Source organism: Bombus pascuorum, chromosome 5, assembly GCF_905332965.1.
Source record: "Bombus pascuorum chromosome 5, iyBomPasc1.1, whole genome shotgun sequence".
NCBI lineage: Eukaryota > Metazoa > Arthropoda > Insecta > Hymenoptera > Apidae > Bombus > Bombus pascuorum.
The window spans coordinates 5,334,043-5,357,502 of record NC_083492.1 but is presented as its reverse complement, the minus strand read 5'-3'; positions in this window follow the sequence as shown (position 1 = coordinate 5,357,502).

Below are 23,460 nucleotides of genomic sequence, written 5' to 3'. Positions count from 1 at the left end.
GATGGTCGTCGATAAGGGAAGAGGACCTCCGTGTGTCGAGGGGTTCTTCTTCTTAGGCCCCGGCTATATCCTCCCTCTTCTGCCTCTTCTTCTTCGTTCTATCGCCTGTTCACTCAGGGGTCCAGTCGATGCACCCACCTATATGGTTATAAAAGGGATGGTCAGGGGAGGCCCGGATTACAGGGGGGAAGGGAAGAATGGTGGCATAATATCCGCTTGAACTTAAGTTATATTCCTCCTCGTGCAGCCGAGATATCGGTGCGGAGGTGGAGTTCGGTTCGAGGGTATGCTAATTCCGGCCTCGGGCCACCACGCAGCCCTTAATAGCCAGCTGAGCAGCTCTTATGCCAGCAACTAGCGCTCGTATATACAGCGTAGAGGGACGGTGTGCATCTCTCGTAGTTATAGAGGTCTCCCGGAGTCGATGGTACCGTCGGCGAGAATCACCGGTTTTTCGGAATGTTAATGTCCCGGTAGAGGCGCCCCTTGCTCGGCTCATGTCGACGATTAGCGCTCGTACGTGTAATTGGGATAATGCGTCGGGACTCTCCTTCTCCCTTCCTCTTCTTCTCCTCTATTACTCGTTTTCCAGGTATTCGGGACTTTTTATCGTATTTAAGCGAGGGAGTTTAAATGGCCGTGTACGGATACCTCCGGGGGTATACGTGCGCTTCCAATGGCCGCGTGATTGCTCTATCTCTCTTTCTCTTTCAGAGCGCCGTTCCATCGTTTTTAGCCAGAATTTCAGCTCGTGACTTTCCGCTCTTTGGATAATCCACGGAGCGGATTACCTACGCAGACGAATCGGGATCCTGCGGTTCCGGGAACCCCGTGTTTTCGAAAACACGGTTTTCAACAGGGATTGCTTTTCCTCTTTACCAACTTATTCATTTTCACCGGCTTCCTCTTCTTCTTCTTCTTCTTCTTCTTTTTTAGCCTTTCTTTTAAGGCTTTTGTCCTTTTCTTTATTCTTCTTGTTCTCGCGATAGAGGAAACTTTTCTCGTGCAACGAGGCGTGCCATTCGAACGATCGTTAGTTTTCCTTTCTCGTTACAAGACGATAAGCGAAATAAGACAGGAAAATCTTGAACGTTTTTCACCTTGTAAGTAGAGGAGGTTAAGTAGTTTGTTCCCCTCGCGAGATTATTTTCAAGACGCGAGTATATTTATTAATGCCAGAGATTTCAAGATACAATTTGCAAGGGGAACGTAATTTTTATAAGTAGAGCATATATCTCGGACGTTTGATATGACGTTTTAAACAAAAACTAGACAGATACTAAAATACAGATTCGCGAGTTTGATACATCTTATGTAAACAAAAAGCACAAACCTGAAACGACGGAAGAGTCGTTCCAAACTGCATCTATCCGGAAACGCTTCGAAGTTCACGTCGAAGGATTCCTACAACTTCGAGACCTGTCTCGGAACTGTCTTTCGTCCCGATCACGATTTCCAGTCGGGAAGTCCGACTCCATCGGTCGTCTTTGGGTTGCCCCCTCCTCTCCTCGTATCAATCGCTCGTTCCTAACGCGATACGCGGTTCGGTCGCGAAGCGCACGATCGATCGTTATTTATCGACTAATTCGTCTCCATTTAGAAAAAACATCTGCCGTTTCCGAACGAGGGCTTTTGCACCGCGAGCTACGATCCGGGGCCCACGGCGAATAATTCTTAGGAGAGAACGGTCCGACGCCAGCCGACGATTCCTACCTCATAGGCAGATAATCGCCTTTGATTTCTCTCTTCGATTCCTGCTCTCTACCCTCCCCTCCTCCGCTCTCTCACCCCCGGTTACCCTCCCTCGCCCTTCATCTCCTTCTGCTCGAGTCCGCGCGATCGGAGATCACTCCCTTCTTATATAATTACCTTATTTCCGAATAATTGGCCAATTTATACTCGAGTCCCAGCTGAAAACAATCCACCTCTCTCTCTCCCCCTTCTCTCCTCCGCTCTCGCTCTCTTTCTCTCTCTCTCTCTCTCTCTCTCTTTCTCTTGTCGGCGTTCTTTCGTCCTGCTTGGTCTCTCACCGTGGACCCCGTATACACCGTGTGCCCCATAGGGCCCCGTAGAGCAGTTATTTTATGTATATGGGAGTGTGATTAGATCGGACTCCATGCCGGTGTGTGGGTATGATAATTCTGCCCGTAGGGCTTCGTGGGGCAGTCTCCACCCACGCCACGCACACACCACGTATCCGCGTCTATCTCCCTTTTCCTTCCTCTTCCTCCATCGTATCATGGTTCGTTCAGTTTTGTCCCTTTCTATCTGTTGGCCCGGCGCGCTCTGTACCCGGTCGTCCCACCTTTTCTTCCGTCCTTCGATTCTGCAATTCTACGTTCTACCGTGCCGGTAACATTGTAATCATCCTCGTACCGTGCATTTTTGCGCCCGGTAACCGTGCCGTGGTCGTTTCGGCTCATTTGAATTCGCGCCCCTGCGCGATCTAGTATTAGGGATCACGAGAAGGTGCCGCGCCGTTTCCGAGCCTATCTAGCATTGCCTTCTCCGATCGTGCGCTCACAAAAGACCATTCCTACCGATTCCACCTTTATGATCGCCGTACGCCGTGAATCGTTGCGTGAGATAAGCTCGCGGATGGCTTCGTCGCACGTTCGGAAGATGTAGGGGGGGGTGTATTAATTGGAAAATTTTGCACCAGGCAATCGTTATCTTCTTTGTATTTTAAAGCGTATTTTAAATGTTTTCTCTCTGTCAGTAGATATCAGGTATGTTTGATGATATTAAAACTTTTTATCATCCTTTGCCTACCATATGTAAATATTATATTCTCATATTATTTATATTTATTTCGTCACGAGACATTCCATCTGTTGAAGTGGTCATCGCTTTTAAGAAAACTCTACATCCGGTCTTTTAGTTTTCTCTAATGGCACCGAAGCCATCGACAGCGTATGGGCAAAAGACTGCGTCCAAGGCAAACCATAAACAGTAGATAAGCGACGATGGCTTCAGAGTTTTCAGTCATAGGGTAACACTGCTAGCGCGCGGATCTGGATCAGCTCAATTATATTCCGACTTGTATTTACACTTTAGTATTTAAAATATTTTCTACCTTACAATTTATCCACGCGTTCCTTTGTATTCACATACATCTAATAACATCAACACCACCTAATTGTCGAGTTTGTTACGATAAAGTAAGGTAACGTTGTTAGTTTTACGTCAAAGAAACCACGACTGTTATATTCCTTTAAGCTTATTTTTTAGCGGGACACGTTAGGTACTGAGAATGACTCTGCCAAGTTCATTGGACACTGGGAGAAAATAATACTTTCAGTAGTAGGTACATGTAACAACGAAATAACGATGTAAGATTATGTATAACACGAAAAATGATTTTTATATTAAGTATGACGTTATAATGCGTACCTTTGACTTTGTATCACATGCCTCGCAACATATCGGAACCAATCTTCTCGATGCACGCGGAGCTGCGTCTCAGGGATCTTGATTACGAATCTGCCGAATCATTCTTGTCCGATTCGAATTGTTGAATGAATGCCTGTCTTGTTACCGCTGGTGACGCGTTGAAAATAACTAGTCAGGTTAAATACATTAATGATTGTCAGAAACAGATTGCGGACTTTTAATCGCCGCGGGAAGAATTTTATTGATTCAAGAGTTCGCACGATCCACCTTTTTCATATTACGCGTACATAGAATTTCGTCTCGTGATGTTTCGCTTTAGTTTCGCTTAGTACGCCATAAATTCTCCATCTTGCAGCGGTGTAATTATTCATTTAACGGCGGAAGTTTCCAGTCGAATTAAACATGCGTTGAAACTTTTGATTTCTTAAAAAATCTCTATCGTTAATGATTTATACGTCTTTAGAATATCAATATCGTTTGAAATGATTAATACCGATATGTTTTCGTATCAGGTTACGGTTTCTAATATTCACGCGTTTCGTAATTGATATCAATTAGCGTCAGTCTTATACGTGACTTCCTTTCATGGTTTTATGGATATTATCGACAAACGTTACTATTTCGAGATAACTCTGGAAATCTATTTAAAGCGACAAAGTGAATCCACGAGTCATATCCAATCTCATAACGCGTCCTCTTGATATTTCTCGTAAGAACAAACAAAATTATCCAGTGCGAAGGAAGTAGGAGAGTATCCCTTTCAGCGGATAGGCTCTTGATTCTCCGAGCGATCTACGTCCGAATGGCAACGAACGTCCGGGTCCCACGTTACACTTTTGCTACTTCCTACTCGGTGAGAGGTTCGCATGGAATCGAACGAGACAGCGAGAGGAAAGGTGAGACAACTATAGGAGGAAGAAATCGAAAGAAGATCGCGATCGGTTGCTTGGGAAGGGGGATGAAAAAGCGGGACTGATCGAAAGAGGAGGCAGTGTGTGTAGCAATTAAGTTGGTGCTTACGAGGATAATTAGCGAAGGATCGAACGAGGAGGCAGCTGGCCAGCGGTGGAATCGGGACCCATCTTCGTTTCTTGCCTCCTCGAATCTTCTTCTTTTCTCTCTCTCTTTCCCCCTTTCTTTTTCATCTTGTAATTCCCTTGTAGCCGCATTTACCTACATAATTATCGTCATGATGATTATGACTGGCCACGGAGCCAATGGAACCCACGGGCACGTCGCCGCGTGGCAGCGCGTTTCCCTCGACGCCGTACTTCTCTTTCCCTCTTCGCGGTACGAAAACTTATTACCGAGTGGCCCGAAGAAGCGGTCGCCCCGAGCTGTCCAGGAACTCGTTGCCGGGTTTAACACGCTATAGACGTGGATACGTGCAAATGGTATTCGCGTACGCGGTGCATTCTGTGACGTATCAGGATAGGATAGTAACATAAATCGTTACGTTCATTGGAAAGTTAACAAATTTTATTGGACGCAAACAGCCGGAATAATTAAACGGTATTCGTTGAAAGAGAAAGAAAGGTTCAGCTTCGATATTATTTAGTTTACAGATTTCATATTTGAAGGTCTTAAATCGTTAGTATTCTATCAAGTAACTCGACTCGTCTGAACAAGACTTTAGAATGTTGTAGTACGTGTAAAGAGAAGGAGAAACGCGTCGAATAGATATGTACAGTGGACGAAAAACTTGTAACGATAGAATACTAAGGGTAAATGGTACAGGGAGAGGAAGAAACGAAGGAGATGATCGAAACACGAGGGCCTGGTAATTGCTGCGGACCGGTCGTTAGGTGACTACGGAGCCGGGTGAAAGTTCAGTTAATTCGATTAGAATCGGCCTGGTGTATAAACCGCGGTCAGGATTCGCCGTGAGCGACTCTCCATCGCGGATCTGCTTTACGTTCGGATTATGAGAGGCTCGCTCGGCTAATCTCCTTTCTCGGGGTCGTGCGCTGTATTATCGGACTTCCTGGTGTTGATGGCTCTCTTCGATCCTTTCGCGTTTTAGGCCCCGCGACCACGGTGTTTGCGTTTCCTTCGCGCGGATTAATGGCCTTCGTATTTAGGAACACAACCGTCCCGGCCGGCGTTGCTCGTGAAATCTTGATTTAATAGGCCGACAAGAAAATTATCGTTTCGTCGTGCAACGTTCGGGGTTACTCAAGCCGCGATCATTACCGTTATTATTACTGTTATTTCATTACTGTTAGTTTTGTCTTCCATGTGATTTCACAGATTTTTTATTCGCTCGAGCGTGATTACGATTACGAGCGTGTAGAAATTCGTTTGACGCGGTTACGATTGGAACGCGTGCAAATTATCGTGCTACCGGGGGCTTTTATTTCAATGGAAATTTGTTTTTAGCCTCTGCGAAACACTTTAGATACCTTTTTGGTTTTTGTTTGCGCTAGACCTTTGTGCGTGGAATTGGAAATTGAATTGACATAAAAGTTTTACTCTTATCGCAGGGATTTCATAGAATCGTATGTTAGGAAGTCGACGTTATGAGGTTCCGGCGTGTGGAATCGCGCGAGTTGATCTTTCGGTGACAAATTATATCGTACGTCGTTTCGAAATAATCGATCGCAAATCATACAAAATTTATTCGAGATGTAACGCGAATAACAGCGTGTTGGTATTGAAATCGAATTAAATCGGATATGTATCTACCGAGTCCACTTGTCTGAAGAATACTTATTTCCATAAGTGCTTGATAGAATGAAAATAGTTAGAATCGATTCATTGGTTCATATAGCACAACTATAATAATCATAATTTACACTCAGATATTCGATTTTAAAATTTATACTTACAATGTGTACTTTATCTACAGCAAAGACTGTTAATTACCGATTTTTATGCAAATATAGAACGCCAGAATGAAATAAATTAAAATTAAATATTCTAATAACCCAACCCTAATATATTAATATATAACCTTAGTCCAATGGTTAACACGTGTCCAATGTTCTTAACAATATCCGTCCAGTTGAGCAAAAGATTTTCGGTCCAAAGAAACTAATCTCGATCATCCATTCGATCTCTTTCTTCCTCGTTTGAACGATCTTCCTGATCAACCCCTTATTTACATTCGATCAAGTATTCCCTTCTGTGCAATCTCAGCGTCCAGGGTGCTCGCCATGCAAGAGCTCCTCGCCCTTAAACGCGATTCACGATCGCTCCACATATGGATAATATCGTATCCCTTGGCGCGGCATCGGAGAAGAAAGAGTGGTACTAATGCAAGGCATAAACATTCGGCGAGCAGAGCCACTGCAGGCATGCAGGAGTTGCCTGGCGGAGAGTAAGAGGGTGGAAGTGGTGGCGGTTGGGTGGCAGTAGCTCTGCGAGATGACGAAGGAGCGTCGGGCGCGGGGTGGTTCCCCGGATCGATGTGTGTGCCCCCGCCTTCCACGGGGAAAGAGTCACCCAGCTTCTCCTACCCGCTTTCGCCGCTCCTGGGGGTAGTTATACAAATTTCCAAGAGTGTCTGCCTCCTCTCCCTGTCACCCTCCTGGCCCACCGTTTCTCGAATCTCCTTTTCTTGGCCCTCCACCCTGCACCGGCCACCTCTCACGCCGGCTCCTAGAGTTTCCATAGCAACCCGGAGGCGGGTCTTTGCATATTATACTCTGTGTGTGACAAGCCGACTCGTTATGTATGCCACTGTGTAGGTGTGGAGGTGTACTGTACACCATCGTACGGCTGCGCGTGTGTTTGGCCGCCTTGGTGCGTTTAGGCGAACGAGAAACCGCGCTTACGTACACACCCGTTCATAAGTGAAAACTTAAGCGCGCACCATTGTGTTTATGTATATGCGGTTCAATCACGCATTTTCATACAAGTTTACGTTTTCGCTAACGTAGTTATAGAAATAGAATTTAAATAGAGATTCGTTCTCTCTACTAAATGTTGCAACGTGTACTCTACTTTGGGTATCTTATGTACCTTTTTTGTGTTTTGTACCGAGAGCAGCAGGGTAGCCTCACGATCGAACCGATGTTATCCATAAAATCTCATAAATCGCGAGTTATAAGTTACCGTTACTAATAAATATTCTTGTACGTATGTAATAACAAACGAGTTTGCTAACGAAGGAACAAACTTTCACGAACAAATTACAAATTACCCAATCGATGGAAGATCAGAAAATTTGTAAAAATAGGTCCGTAACTTCAAACTTGAAGTTTGTCACTCTCCAAATCTGTTATTGGTTGGTGAATTATCGTACAATTATCGTGCTCAGGTATCCTAATACTTCTGAACGAGAGTGTACGTACGTACGTGTGTGTATGCCTGAGCACGATGAACTGGTGTCTCGCGTGTATGTATAGGCGATGTTAGTCCGTGTGGTGGTAGAGGGGTTGCAAAGGAATCGGGCGGAGGTGTGAGCAGAGGCAGATGAGGAATTGTCACCTCCGACGGAACCGGAGGAAGGGTGGAGAGTGCAAGGAGCGAGAAGGAGAGAGGATGGCGAAGCGAGAAGAAATGTGACGATGGGGTAGGGGTTGCACGGCTATGCCGGTTCTTTGTACTTTGCAGGGTTGCTGCAATCTCCCATACCCCACGGCAGCTTCCACCTCGCGAGTGAACTCACCCCATGCCGGTGGAGGCTGCCACCTTCCTTCCAGCTTTCCAGCCACCCCCTAGCTCCTTAGCCTAGCTTCCTCTCTCACCCTGCGAAGCTGGAATTTCTACGAATCCGTGCTATCTTATATATGGAGAAACGAGAACGGCGGTGAGCCGACGCGTTGTGATTTTTACCGGGGCTCTCGTTCAATTCCGGGAGCCGTGGCGCGAGCGCACTCCTGGGGGTGGCTTTGATTCTTTCCAAGGAATCGAAAGCGACGGTTACACGCGCTTGACTGAAAGATAGCGAGACCATCGTCCCTCTGTAACTGTTCAGAGATGCGGTTGCAATTTTTGGCGATGTCGAAATTTTAACACGCGATGACTAGGTAACCGAAGGATCAAATTGCATTTATCGAAAGAACAAGAAAGACGTACGAGTTTCATCTTCAAAAGCGTAAAAGTGTATAGCTACAAATATCGGTTCGCTATGAATTCGTAACACGTTTCAAAATCTGATACGATTTTGGTCCACTTTGACTTTGTATTTCTTACTTTACTTCGATTAACGGAAAGCTGCCTCTTGTCGCGACAATCTCTTCGATTCGTACTAGTTTTACAGGTAATCATTAGATACGCGTGTACCCGTACATATTACGTACAACGAGTAAATAATTCGTACTGGTTTCGTAGATAATTTCGAACTATATGTTACGACACAAGTTTCAAAGATTATGGCTATACATTTGCACAACCATCGGTGCCAAGCATTGCTTTCGACGAAGATACAAATTCTAGAAACTTCAAGCTTAAAAATAGTCTTACCTTAGTTCGAATTGCCACCCCATCGGGTCGTTGAACATCTCGGAGTTAGGGTACTTACAGTGGATGGTCCAGAGCATACGTGGGCCGTAAGGGTATCGCCGAATGCGTAGGACTTTGTTAGGGTAGCGGCGGCCTTTCCACGGGGTGACATGTTTTTCTGGCAGCCAAGGGGTGCGAGCCCCTAATTATAAAATAAAAAAAATCAATATCTTACCCTAGCCCAGGCAGGGTGCACAAAAAAATAGGGTGACTCCCCCGTCTTCTCGTCATTTCCACCAGCGATTCTCATCCCACAAAATCCAACCCCGCGTCTTCCAGTCGTTGCTCCCTGCTCGTTTCGGCCACGGAGCTGATTTTTTTCTCTACCCCTCCGTCGCTCTTCCCACCCCCTTTTGGGGCTGTATTTCTGGTGGATGGGGGTAAAGACGAAGGAAGAGACGTTGGACGAAAGAGGAAGATGGAGCAGGGAGATGAAAGAGTAGCGTACATGGGATACGGAGTTGGGAAGTGGCGTAACTGGAAGAGAAGAAGGGGAAGTATAGCGGATAACGGAAGAAACTGCACGACTTTATTTCGTTGCGCTTATTGCGTTTCCTGAATTTTTATACGCCGCATGCGGCCCATACTTATGGACTTTTAATACCCAGCTGGCACGTGCTACACGCTCGCAATTTCGATATCTACTGCGAATAAAGATGCTAAAGTATTTTAGAGAACGACGAGAAACGGTTCGGGGGGATTCACGTGCGTACGTTTCTTCTGCATCGCCAGAGTTCTTTGATCGGATGTAATTTTTATGCGATTAGCGGCGAATATGAATCGTTGTTTAGCCGAGGTTATATTTTAAGCGCTTTCCAGTCAGGTTTCTGAAAATCGCACCCTTTTTCATATTGTTACGAGTGACGATTCCTTTACAAGAACGGCGATTGGAACGAAACAACTTTCAGGGAAGAATACGCGAAGATTTTAATATATGAGAGTGAGGTTTATTAAAGAGACGAGTGATAAAATTGTAATAGTCAGTGTATATTAAAACACAAGTACAGAGATAGTGTATACCAATCGTAATCTTCGCTTGTTCAATGCTACTGTTCAACTCTACTCTTGCTATTCGACTCTATGACTGCCTGTAATGATTCGCTATAATGATTGTCCTAAAGAGCACGTTCATTTATTTGTATCGACCGGTGGTATCGTAAAAAGTTCAAATGTAACTGCGGTTGACGATTACAAATAACGGCGGTAATGTTTTGTCCGGAGTTGTCCAAAGCAACGTTGGCACTCCAAGGCACAACGATACGAGTCTCTCCCGATTCGAATCTTCCCGCTACAAGAGGGAGGATAAGAACTTGTCAGCGAAGAGTTTGTCAGATTATGGCGACTCTAAAATATTAACAAGTTTGTTACTTTTCAACGATTCATACAAATCGTTAATCTATATCTTGGATCATACGCGAATAACCGCTTTCTTAATAACCCGTGTCGGTTACCAATTTTAAACCTGATGGTGATACAACCAATCGTTAAACCTACCGAAAATGTGGCACAAGCCAACTGTAGATCGTATCTCCACCGATACCGCTTACATTCATCGATTCGCGAGCACGGCGGAGCAAAGCGTCCCAGAGAAAACCGCTCCCTCTCACCGGGGTCGATTTCACGTGAAACAAAAGTGCCTGGAGCGGTCGCCGGTGGTGGCGGTACTCAATCAATAGATACATAAATATCATCCTTCTGCGGGGCCTCTGTTCGACAAACCCCTGCGTGCACCCAGTACACGCGTGCGTCGCCTATTCTTCTGTTACGTCTTCAAACTTTTCTTTTCTCTTCCACGATTTCAGTCAAATGGCGATGCGGCTGGAAACGGGTGGAAGAGGTTTTCGGTGGTAGTGGCACCATGGCACATCGATTCCGTGGATTCACCGGCGTCGTTTTTGTCTCGCGCGACGACACATTCAAATAAGTAAGGGCATCCCCTCGCCCCTTGGAGAGGCTTGCCCCGTGGCACCCATCCCTGGGACCTTGCCTTGCCACCCCTTGGCCGTAAGGTCCTTCTTCTTTCGTTTCCTTCGCCTTCTCTCTCCTCCTCTTGCCAGCTTCGCTAGCGTCACCACCCCAATCTCCACCTCCTCCCTTTCCCCCCACAGCTCAGGTCGACTCGAGGGATGGGTCGCGACGAGATTAAAAGAAGAATCAATAGCGCCTCTCACCCCACACCATCGTTGCGCTCCTCACTTCCACCGTGAAGGTGGGTGCCTCCTCTTGCCCTCGAGCACCCTAACCCCCGCAACCTCAAAGGCCCTTGCCATATATTGAAATGCTCTAAGAGAGGACTACCTCGGAACCAACATCTTCCCTCTCTTTCTCCCCCCTCTCTCTCTCTCTTTCACCTCTGCCTGAGTTCTTCCGCAACAGCCACCACCCACACGTGGGTGGCCATGGACGGGAGGGGTGACCACCCTCTCTCTATGTGCCGACCTCCACGAACACATTCGCTATACTTCTTCGAATCCTCTTGGACAAACACTGCGAGCATCGTTTCTTTTCTTCGCTGTCTGTCCTTTCTCCGCTCCCCTTCTCTTACCTTGCCGCGCGTTTCCTCCCAACCGTAGCTTTTGCAAGTAGGTACCCTCTCCCTTTCTCGTCTGTCTTTGGCTATTCTCCGCGTAGGAAAAGAGATTTGTCGTCAACCACCCCCCTCCTCCTGCTCTTTCTCTCTTCGTTTCTCGCGCTGTTCGGCCTTTCACGAAAGTCACCGAAAGAGCCAGAGAAAGGGATTAGAGAAAGGGTTGGCGAGGGTGAGATGGAACGTTCGTGGACCATCGAGGAATTGTCAATTTCTGTCTGCGCCTTACCTTTCTTTTGCATAGCGAGATAAGGGGCATCTCGGTGAATGATTTTAGCGGGAAATAGCGGGGGTCTTTGAATCCCCTCCCTCTGGATCTCCGGTCGGTAACGAAAGGCCAGAGGCAACAACATCACGTGAAATCGCCTCGAAGATAGGCTTTGGCCGCAGCCGCTGGACGTCGGAAATGCCATCTTCGAAATTGCTCTTGCAGCTCAGCCACCCTAGCCACCGTTTTTAATCGCTGCGAACGATGGACGGCGATCTTGAATTTATAATGGTCGATCCAGTTGCTCCTTTTATCGCGTTTATCCGATAATCGGCCGGATAGTCACTTTACAACGGCTGGATAGATTATTATCTTATTAAAAGATGCTTGGAATGTTTCAGCGTTAACCAGAACGCGTAAAGCATCATGTTAATTTACCGTGGACCTTTCGCGATCAAAAGAGGAGACGCTTCAGGCTGAAACAGTAGATTTATTATAATAAATCTACCTTGATCCGATATTATTCGTCTTACCAGCGGAATTATGTTATTAAGATAGATTTTTAGAATCGCTGGAATGCGATAGCTTACGTTGTAATCGACTCATGCACTTTGATGGAACGAAAATTGTTTATTACAGCTTCGTAGATATGTGTAGATAACTCGTTGATAGCGATGAACATGTTGAAACAGGGATTTTTACCGTAACAGGAAGCGTACAACGCTATCTTCGTTTGGAATCGATGTTTCAGAATCTGATTAAAGAAGCGTAACAGAAGGAAATCGTTGTATGTAATTTTATTAGTTTTCTAGTCGAGTATTTAACGATATTGTTGTTGGTAGATCGTTACGATTAATATAGGTGTATTCACTGACGTAACAAGTAATACGTCTTCTTCAAATCCATAACCGATCGACGTCGATACTTTTCTGTACTTTGTACTTTACGTACAGCTTTTATATTTTCGTAGTCTACAATTTAATAAAAGTACGATCGAAATTTATAGCCGAGTATTTAATCAATTTTAATCAACGCGTTAAACGGATGTTCTAATCTGTAGCACGTACGAATATTTAAGACAAAAATTTGTATCGCTGTGATATGTTGTATTATCTTCCATGGAATTAAATAATTATACCCCGAACGAAGAACAATGGGCAATATGCTATTATCTAATTCGAATAAGCGTGGCTAAACGTCAACCATGATAATGCGCACATGTCACACGGTCTGTTAATAACATGAGACGCGATAAAATCGGTTACAGAGGAGGCGAAGCCTACGGTAATTTCACGTGAAATCTGTTCGAGGCTGGCTGGCTGTTGTCCAGCAGCTAAACACACATGGAAGAAGCTATTTCGGAAATTGCTATCGCTGTTTGCATACTATGATTATGTTAATGCAGTTTGTCTTAATGATTCGATAAAACGCGTGTACCTTGCTTGCCTGTCTGCGTGTTATGCGATCGTAGAAGGAAGAAAAAGAAAACACATTTTTGTACACCGATCTAGGTTATTAGTATATCGATAACCGTGATCGATGTGCCATCCGTTATATCAAGAAAATGTATTGTGGACAGTATAATTTAGAATAGATTGCGCGTTATATAAATCAAGCTGTTTTTTCGAGAACTTCCAAGATGTTTGGTGGTAGCTACAATTTTTTCGTTAAAATTGAATGTCAATGTTTCTAAATTATATCTATTTACGTTAACAAACTTAGGAAATTCTACTTGGAATAAGAATGAAAAATTACTATTTCCAATAATGGATCGTTTCAACTACTTTATTACTTTTATCCTAAAACGATATTATTTCGCGTTAAAATGAAATAAATCGTTTTCTTGTGTAATTTTCTACCTCGTTTAATTGTTTCAGATAGAATAACGAATAATTTGGATTTTAATATCCATTTCAGTTTAAATATTGCATACGTTTGAGCGATGAACGCGAAACGTAGTCAAATCATCGTACGACGTAACAGCGTTTGCTTCTAAAATTATTCTAATCTCAACTACCCTTCGGTAACAAGCCTGAGCTTAGTATCTGTGAATTGTGCGAAACTTGTAGCGCAAAAAAGAATACGCTCCCAGAGTTTACGTTACGTCGCAGGCTTGAACCGTTAAAGCTCGAACAATTCTAGCTCGATTTACAAAAAGATAATATTGTTCGACCTTTCGTCGTCGAAGGAATGCGATTATTATTTGAAAACAAATTCGTAGCTAGCCAACCCCTGGTACACGAAGGTCGGAGATAAAGCGCATTTTTCTAGGAGGATCGTTTTTCTTTCTTAGTCTCTGCGTCGCTTTGAATTCGGTAGCCACGGAAATTGCCGTCCACATTTTGCGGCTCGGCTCTGACAAGGTGAATATTTTAGCGGCACCCCGTAGCTTGTTGGTTCCCACATACATATGCGTGCACACGTGCACAGGTTGAAGATACGCCTCGGTCAACATCGTCGAAAAATGTATTAAAGGCAAACACATGCATTCTAAGGAGGTTCGCCCTACGTTTCACCCTCTCCTACCTCCACCGTACGCTTTTTCGTCCCCGCGACATACATCCACGTATTCATACGAGCACAGAAGATACTTTTGCCAATCCCCCTACTGTCCAAGTCTTTTATTTTACACATATACGCTGTTCCACACTATCTAACGCGTACTACTGTACGCGTGGCTCTGATCGATAATTTCTTGCTGGACCTTTCCGAGGATTCAGGAGCTTCCGATAGTGCTTGTTGGTATTTTCAGAGAAAAGTGGTTTTACCGTGTTTTCGCTTTAAATTTCTCGCTAAAATTGAATTTTCATATAGCGTTTCGCTTCGTTTTCGTCCTTCCAGTAGCGTAATCGTATTCTTTTACAGTGAAACTTGAATTAAGGCCTAAACGGCAAGAGATCCTACGGCTAAGGTTTTCTCTGAAAGGAAACATTTGCAAATTAAGAGAATCGATAAGCTTTCCGCGTTCCTTGTTGCTATCTTGGGAACAAGACGATTTTAACTCTGCTTTCACTTTGAGATTCCCGATAGAATCGAATCGCGTGCATCGTTTCCTTTCATTTTTTTCCGCGTACCGAGGGTTTAATTGTAGCGGCAGATACGTCGTTCGATGCAACGTACTTCGCGATGCTGCGTCGTGATTATCATGCACCTAAGGTGTTTGCGTTTAACGAACACCATATACACTCCAACAAAGTTGCGGGGATATCGTGAAACGATGGTCGTGCCAAGGGGAAGAAAAGAGAAGAAACACCAGCTGGTTTTCTGTTCGAATACGATTTGCTCTCTTTCAGCTGGCCGCGTATTAAATGCTGTTAAACGAGCCGCCAATCAGCACCTGTCAAATTGTAATCAGCGAAACTGTATACTTCCATATACGTGGTTCCTCGCAGCTTTTCCGAACCTTTATATATAATACACAGTATAATACATAGCAAGAAAGTGGGAACACGGCCGCGAAAAGGGGAACGTCTTTGCCATTATTTGGCAATTAATAACGATGAGTATCGTCGATTGGTTGACTACATAGACTACTTATTCCATGATCGTCGTAATTATAGGAAAATAAAAGAGAAGAAGGAATGCTCGGTGGCGCGATGCAGGGATTATCGATCTTTCGTAGAATTAATTTTTGTTGCTTTCCCATTGAATTTCCTTTGTTTAATGCGAAGAAGCAGAGACCGATCGATGGAAAAAGGTTCACTTTATTTTCCCGTAAATATCTGTTACACGTTAACGAGTAGAGGTGTTTTATATGTTACCTGAATGCGTTGATACGGTTCACAGATCGTGACTTTGTATTCGTGTATTATTACAACCACCGATGCTAGAGCAACTCTCATTACCATTGGAATACAACGTGTATAAAAGGACAGAAAAAAATAACTTACATTAAGTTGTCAAGCACTTGTGAAGACATGATTAAATTTCATAGTTTAGTGGCTTGATTTTCGTGCGCTACATGCTGCAGGCTTCTTGCTATCTCGAATCCAACAGCTTTTACCGTGGCTCGCAATCGAATTAATTAGTTAGTCGAGTTGCTAGAAGCGAGCAGAATCCGCTGAATTCTGGTAGTTCTTGTTTACTTAAAAGGGAAAGCTTCTGTAATTTAAGATGTAAGATTCTCTGATCCCGAGAAAGTCGAATGTCGTTTTTATTAAATTTCAATAAATTTTTCATTCACCTCGGTCGTTATTACAAACTGTCAGGCCAATAGCCGATAACTACGTAGTATGCCCCGTGTAATTACATTTATGCAACTAACTGTAAGCTTTCTAATTTTTATTCCGCGAACGTTACAGTTATAAAGTTAGAAAGAAACATTAGCATTTCGGTGTACATCAGTTACATATAGATACTTTGTACATATTGCATATACATACTATACACATTACGATAGCGACACGCGTTTATTTCTTTACACGTCTAATGGAAATCCAAGTCTTAGACAAAATTCTTTTCCAAAATTCTCAGGTATTCTTATCAACCTCTTTTCTATAATTCAAAATTCTCAACGATATTGTCCGACAACGATACCCTAAACGATAAAACTCTCGATAATCAATCAATCAATTCAATTACAACGCGTCCGAAACCAAAATACACGCACGCACGCTTGGTCATGCAACAGCACGCGTAATCCAAACTCAGTTCGTTTCAATAGCGCCACGTATACGTACCATAAACATGTCCTTAGGTTCGCGAGTTTCCAGATTTCCAGGACTCGCGCGTGCACAGCTCGGCCGCGAAATAAACATCGCCTCGTCGCGACGTGTCACCGTGGAATTCGTATTAATTGCAAGTGGACAAGCGGTGCAGCTCGGCTTGCCTCCGAACAGGGCTGGCCAAGCGGGACGAGTTATGTGGCGGAACGAGTTATTATTTACTTATTAGACGGCTGGCGAGCGCGGCGCCCAGCGAGGGGGTGTGAAAATGAACTAAGGCCAGCCCGGTAGAAATTAAAAACGTGACTCCACGGCGCGGGTAGCTTCATCGCGCGGCTAACGAGAAGATACGACCTCCTGGTAAACGTGTAACTATATACGTGTTTGTCTGTGTGCGCGTATAGGTATAGCAGTCTTATATGCTGCAACGTCCGAAGACGTACGTTCTTTATATACCGGGTGCTCGTTCCGAGAACGACGTTAACACCGGCGAATCGGTTGTGCTTGCATTTTTTTCTCTCTCCTGCCGTATAATAATCTTCTTTTTTTTCTTTCGAGTTATTAAAGCGAGCCGGAGTTTGCTCGTCTTTTCGATTCATTTTGTGGTTTCGTTTCTTTGGTTCTTTTGATTCCGAGGATGCTCGCTTGATTATGTTAACGTTCCGATGACATGGTACGTATACTGCTGCTCGTAAGTGTTTGAACGCAGTTGATTTGTAGCAACAGTACGCGAATGTAGCGTAACGTATAGATCGATGAGAAACTAATTGCTAAAAACAACATCTCATTGTCTTATGGAATCGATAAATATAATACATCTTAGTTATTCGTTTGAAAACTGACCGGCGGTGTATCGAAACTTGAAACGCGTCTCGTTATGCGTCTATTCGTAATGAGTTCAAATATCGTTGCTCGAATTAATCGCGATAGCCTCTCTATAGGTCTAGAAAAATCGTCTTAGGATGGAGAATTCGTTTAGAATGCATCGCTGTAAATTTGCTTGGAGAATTCTTTTCTCCACTCTTGTCGGATGCCAATATTTCATTGCATACCTATTAGCTTCTTTTAAATTACTTCCTTATAAGAGACAGAAGATGATTTATCGTATTTCTTTCCTGTATTCTTCGATCATTACGAACGTACTTTTCCTATATATTTTACATCATCGTAAAGGAATGTCTCTTTAATTTTAACGTTGCATGAACGCGAAAGGAAAGAAAGGAGGAGGAGGACACGGAAGAAAAAGCGATAGCTTCGATAGAAATTGTCTCAAACGTAGAGTGTGCTGTGTTGGTGACTAGATACCGAGATGTACGTAATGGTAAAGATGTACTAGATGCGATTGAGTGGAAATAGGAAGGATAAGAGGAAAACTATGTAGGTGGATGCATCTCTGCCTTCTTTCTGTCCAAAGGAATCTTCAACGGAGCTTCTCGCCATTTCCTTTAGATCCGCGTGCTGTCTTACGCCGTACCCATTCACTATTTCGCGTTGAATGCATTTCAGATGTATTTGCAATATGCAATTTTAGATTGCCACGTAATTCGAAATAGTAACGGTATACCGTGTTACGCGTTATATATATTTTTCTTCTTCTTCCTTTTCTTTTTTAAATGTGGTTATATACATTGTACGTTTCCAGTACTCTTTGTTACAAAGAATAAAATAGTCTTGTCAGATTAATTTACGTTACGAAGTGATTTAACAAACGACGTTACTAAGTAATCTAACGGGCTACTCTTGTTTGTTCTAAATAAACTCCTGTTCGTGCGAAGGGAAAAAATACGTAGCTAAGGGTTACTTATCGTTTATAGATCCATCGTGACCGTGAAAAGTTTAGAGTAATTCTTTCTTAGCTACAAGTTTTATAATCTTTAGATATTTAATTTTCATTTCAATTTCCATGTATCGCGGTTTAAAAGTATTTCGATTTTTCAAAATTACAAAAAAACCCACTCCATGCGGTAGATCTTCGTTCTTCGTTGACAATTTCAACTGAGATGTGATTATCAACTTTTCAAAAGAATAATCGAAAAGTTATTTCGTTATATCCTCCGATCTTTGGTATCCATGGTCATTTTTTTTTTTTTAGAAACTAAGTCGAGAATGATAGAAAAATCTAATTAATATTTTCACTCTGGACCCTGGCATAGCGCTCACCGCATTTACATCTAACTGCTATAGCTTCGTTTCAATAATGTTGAATTATAAACAATTCTATCGTAGTTGCGATAATTTATACAAAATCCTATTCCATAGCGAAATTATTACTTTCAACCCTTTCACTTCTACTTTACGTACTCCCATTTGGCAGGCAAAGATACGATATTTAAATTTTCAAGTCAGTCGCCTATGGCAATTTCGCAAAAGACCAGACGCGGTACGAACTTAGCATTCGAGACGAAATCGCGTCGTGAAGACGCTTTGGGGGTTTCTCAGATACGGGGGTTGAATCGGGGTTGGCTGAGACGTAGATAGAGCTGAACGATGCTCTCGCGTCCCTGCCAGCTTCCCAAAGGTTACGGATGGCGAGGGTGGGTCGCATATATTTTACGTGTCGCCTTTATTTCGATACGACGGAGCTTCGATCCCGTCTAAACCTAATTTGCGTTCCATTTCGCGAGCAAACACTCTTTCCAAGACCTTTCGAGATCCTTCTTCTCTCATCCTCTTCCGGAAGAGTTGCTTCGTTCTCTCGAAACGCTCTTGATTCGTCGCGAATGCCACGCGAGTTTCCTTCTTTGCCTCGCCTATAGGGCTGTATCGAGCTCATTTTCCTTCGAATTCGTGCGAATTTTTTCTTAATAGAACGGAAAAAGATGGTTTTCTATTTGGAAACTTGTTTTAACAAATATCTATGACGGACGTGCTTTTACGACGGTGGAAAATTTGGTCGTAGTAATTATTTTATTAGATGCGAATGTTTTATGTTTCAGAAATTTTTTAAATAATTTTTGAGTATTTACCGACGTGTCGTGACGATAATTTAGTCGAAAATAATGTCTAGTATCAAATGGTATAAAATTATAATATATGAATCGAACGAAAGAATCAGATAGAAATTTTATTATATCCAGTTTTCCGTAGTTTGTTTTTATTGCGATGGTATTATGGTTTATTTCATCGTTGTTTTATTTTACGAGCGAAATCCAAATATAGCACGCACGTAACGATAAACTTGATAAGCAGATCACCCTAAAACTTAATATATTCGATCCCTTAGAAAATTATAGAACTTTTTACTTGTGAGATCAAGGGTTTAGAATATTTGAAATATTTGAAATTCGTACTTACCTCGACATCTGTGTCATCGAGTTTCACAAAGGCACCTTTCGAGGAGCCTTTAACGACAGAGCGCTGCGACCAACGACAGACGCGAGTCTCGTGCAACGAAGTCGTTCAAGAAACATCGAATTTCTTACAGGTAATACTTACCATTTAATGGAACGTGTGGAAATATATCATAGTAGAACGAACAAGATAAGTTTTAGTAATTTATATTAAAGTAATATATTTAAAGCGCAAGGAAAAAAGAAGAAAAGGAAAAATACTTGATTTCGAAGTAGGATTCCAATAAATATAGGTATCTGTTCTTAGTCTCGAGAAGAATAACCTGGAAATCGCGTAGGAATTTGCCAGTTCTGTTCAGCAATTGCGCGAAATCACGAAATTAATAAATTCGATCGTATCGACAGTGACTGGAGACTGTCACGGCGATTGTTCGGAACGCTTCGACACCGAATGGAAATCCGTAATGGCGTCATTGAAAAATTGCATCGGGTCATCGTGGTACGAGCGTTACCGATGTCGCGTTATCACGCGACATCGCTCGCTTAAGCGGCCGTGTTTTCCGTCTCTATGCAAATTAGCAGGTGAGCTAATATTGGAACTCGGAAATGGGACGCTCTGTGGACCGGAAATAAAATGAAATCCCGCATAATAGAGTGATATTCGCGCTCGGCGATTCGTTCATCCGCGATAACGCACGGTACAATTGGCGGAGGAGTTTCCGAAAGCTTTGTAAAACTTGTATTTTATATTAAATATTTTTATACTTTTACATCCTTATCCTTTTCTCTTAACGATATTCCTAGTTTCTCATATTGATATTTTAAATATTATTCGAAATTGGTTAATCGAATCGAATTGAATTTCGGACTCGTACGAGGCTTAAGCGAAATATCTTCTTTTAATTCAACATGCTTCTCGATAGAGTAATAAATATCTGGGGAAAACGAAAGAAAAACTTAAAGAAAGGCAACTTGCTACGTCCTAAAATAACAAGGGACAGGATACGGTAGTATTACGTGAAATCCCAGTGTTTTAGTTTCATAGAACGGTTCGAAAGAAACAATCGTATAAAGAATTCTAGTGTTTTAATTTCATAGAAAAATTTCATAGAAGCGTTGGAAATTTTACGAAATAAATAATAACGATAAAACGAGACCACTAAATAAACGATATATGTCGTACTGTCTGCAGAAGGAAATTTTTATTTCGTCGTAAGACGACGTTGGTAATCGTGTTCGGTGAAAACTCCGTATGAAAACTTCCGTTGGATAAAAAGTAACTCGTTGAAGCAGAACGAATCTTCACCTTTGGTAAAATGACGAAGACGTTCACCGTTGATGTATGTTGAACAGGAAGCGAGTTTTTTCACCAGAAAGGGGAGAGAATAGAATTTGAAGTTTCAGTAGTAAATCGGTAGAAAGACTCCGGAAAAATAAAGCGACGATGGGAAAAGAAGATCGAATCGAGCCATTTTCGGAATATTTTTGCAGAAAGATACCGCGTGTCCAGCAGTTTATTTTTCTCGCGGCAAAACCTACCGGAGTAACACGAACACGCAGTTACTTTAAAAGACACCATCCCTGGGCGAAACGTTAGGAATCAAATGTTTTCGTTTACTTTCCCTCCTCGTTTTTCTTTTTTCCAAGGTCTTTATTTTTTCTTACTCGTACCCTTTTTCCTCTTCTTTTCTTCTTTTCACCTTGCCACGGCGTTTCAACGATTTCTTTCGGCTCGTTGCGATTCTCTCTTCTCGTGGGAAAATATTCTACTCGAGATTTAACACATTCGAGATCCAGATGCAATTAAACAAGTCGATGCATTTCATGGTTTATACTGCTTTTTCTTATTGTTTCACTTTCGTACAATATCATTTCGCTGGTAGATTCTCGTCGATAGATGATCGAGTAATACGAATTTATCTCCAAGAAGCACGGTATCGCGTCGATCCCGAATGTGTTAGTATTCCCTTTGGCGTAGCCATTTTATTATATCGGATCAGAGATTGAAAATCTTCGAAAATCAGAAATTGAGAACTCTTTTCATTAGGCGTTCGGTTAATGGCAATTCGATAAGAAAATAAAAAGGAAAGAAAGAGAGAACGGAACAGAACGTAACATCTCGCTTCTCACTCCTAAGCAGAAAGAAATATCTCCGTAGTTAAACGAACGATTCAACTTATAAAAGAACGCTGATGTGAGGAGTACACGCGTGAATTTCGTTCTCCGAGTTTGCATGCAGACGCGAAAAAGAAACGAGGGATCGATCAGGGAATAAGACGTTTCAGCTTTTATCTATTTAAGAAAAGGATTATAGGAAGGGGATTATTCATCAGTTTCACAGACTAGATCTATATATAATCGTATCGTATGTATATATATATATCCAATAATATATATATAATATCATTATATCCTTCTTCATCATTTATATTTAGTGGTATAATTAATTACTCGCTTAGATATGAAACCTAATAGGAACATGATTGCACCGCACCCATTTTGCCGTACGATGTTGGTGCCAGATCGCAGATCTCCCTCGCCTCACTCTTAAATTCCTATTTTTTTTTTCTTTTTGTTCTCTCTCTTCAATTACTCTTTATAGGAATAGCGCACGTAAATATGTGCATCACTGTATGCTCGCGTATATTTATATACGTATACAGGTACAGCCATCTTACATGGCACGTGTGTGTGTGTATGTATGTATGTATGTACGTATGTACGTATGTGTGTATGTATGTACGTATGCATGTATGTATATAATATGTGTATGCAATGTGTGTGTATGTGTATGTGTAACGCGTGTATACACGTAAGTATGAATTGTCACGTGCTCGTGTATGTATATGTGTGCTCGTATGTCGATACGTTTTCGCGCTTGCATGTCGCATTTTCTCTCTCGCTCGCTCAACTCTTATTCCTTTTATTCTCTCTCTTTTTTTTTTCATCATTTTCTTTTCTCTATTATAAAATCTAGATGCGTGCGCGAACACGGGAACTTGTTCGCGCGCACATAACACATATGGCACCATAAATATATATTTGTACACAAGGGCGAGCGTGGGTGGACGAGATGAACAAGAAAGAACGTACGCGATGTCTGTATCTCTCTCGGCCGCGTTTTGCCTTCGTTTCTTATCGTTGCTCGGCCTACATCGTGATTCCCGAGTTTACGCGGTTTTTATATTTCAAGTTAATCGATCGACTGTTAATCGGAGATCAACGAAGGGTGATGGTCACTGATACGCGACGAAAGAAATCGGACGAGGTCGATTCGGTAGGAACATGAAAATTGTCGCGCGATCGAACGTGACAGGCATCACAGAAGAATGGAAATTCTACAACGAAGAAAAGTAAATCCTTGCTAGAAAACTTCGTTCGAAAATCACAAACGATTGCCAAATGATTAGAAAACAACGACACTCGATACGTCTCTCTTGCGCATCTTCGTCAGCAAGTACGAGAAACGCACGTCTGTTTGCATGCTCGCGCGCTCTTCCACATTTTTCTCTCTTCGGTTATCGTTTTTCTCTCCTTTACCTCCACCTTTTTTTTTTGCTTGCTCTCTTGTCTTATTTTTTTCGTTTATCCTGGATTGTATTCGATCGAAGCCGTCGGTATCGTTTCCTCTTTTTTTTTTTCTTTTTACCGTTTCTCGTCAAGTGGGTCTCCCCGCGTCTCCGCGAGTTTTACAAAAAAAGGGGCGAGGCGCGAGGCGCGAGGAGAGAAACGTTATTTTTTTGTTTTTTTAATAAGTATCGCGATCGAGTACCTTGCGACAGACACAGACCACGATCGCTCTCGAAAAAAAATTGCTCTCGCACGCAGAGGAACGGATCGCGCGCGGCGCCAACATCGTCGGGGTCCTTG